Genomic DNA, 930 nt, shown 5'->3' on the forward strand with positions numbered 1-930 from the left:
AATTGAGAAGTTGGTGCTAAGTCCCCAAAAGTTCTAGCTCAGCCAAAAAGAGGAACTAAGAAAAGTTAAAATTGAAGCTTGTGGCTGAGCAGCGATATTGGTGCTGAGCACATTTTAAGAAACCTTTAATGCAAGGAAACATTAAGCTTCAGATTTGAAGTTGAGCATCAAAGGACAATGAAGACCCTTACAATCATCTAACAACTTTCTATGAATTATGTGGCACCATGGGAATATCAGGAGAGGATGGCGAGGCAGCTTATCTAAGATTATTTCCCTTTTCCTTCACTAGAAAAACAAAAATTTAGTTGCAATCTCAACAAAATCAAAGTTTGGTGAATTTGGAAGATGTGGAAAGGAAATTCCTGACTAGATATTTCCTACCATCAAATACGTAGGTGCTAACTCAACAATTTCAACTTTTGCACAAGGAATTGATGAGCCCTCATGTGAAGCATGGGAGAGATACAAATCTTTTATCAGAAAGTGTCTAAACCGTGGATTGATTTGGCTAAGCTTAACATGTTCTATAGTGGACTAAGACCACAAACCAAATTGCTTTTGGATGCTTCTATTGGAGGATCCATGATGACTGAAGATATAGCTAAAGCAACATGATAGGAACCAACCACAAAAGAGAGGAATTCTGGAATTGGATACACAAAGTGCAATCTTAGCCCACAACAAGTTGATTTCACAACAGTTGGAGGAAACCAAAAAGCAAATGACTAAGATATAGGTTGGAGTTGTAACAATTGTTACATCTCAACAACACAATTAATAGATAATTAAGGGCATTGCAGTAGAGTTAAGAGACCAAGTTCAATCCCAACACCTTAATCAACATCATCTCTCTCGAACTTAGTTTTAATCTACCTTTAACAATATCATACCAAACCTTTGTTAATGTTTTATTGTCAAACTTGGATT

At 36.3% G+C, this 930-nt stretch overlaps 1 non-coding gene across 1 annotated transcript; it reads right to left on the reverse strand.

The window, feature by feature from the left end:
- Window positions 1–402: 402 nt before the first annotated feature.
- Window positions 403–504, reverse strand: LOC114170912 (small nucleolar RNA R71). The gene has a single exon (XR_003601266.2). It is a non-coding gene; the product is annotated as a small nucleolar RNA R71 (small nucleolar RNA).
- Between the last annotated feature and the right edge of the window lie 426 nt (window positions 505–930).

This window comes from Vigna unguiculata, chromosome 11 (genome assembly GCF_037176805.1).
Source record: "Vigna unguiculata cultivar grain cowpea cultivar isolate G323 ecotype 2 chromosome 11, ASM3717680v1, whole genome shotgun sequence".
In the NCBI taxonomy this organism is placed as follows: Eukaryota; Viridiplantae; Streptophyta; class Magnoliopsida; order Fabales; family Fabaceae; genus Vigna; species Vigna unguiculata.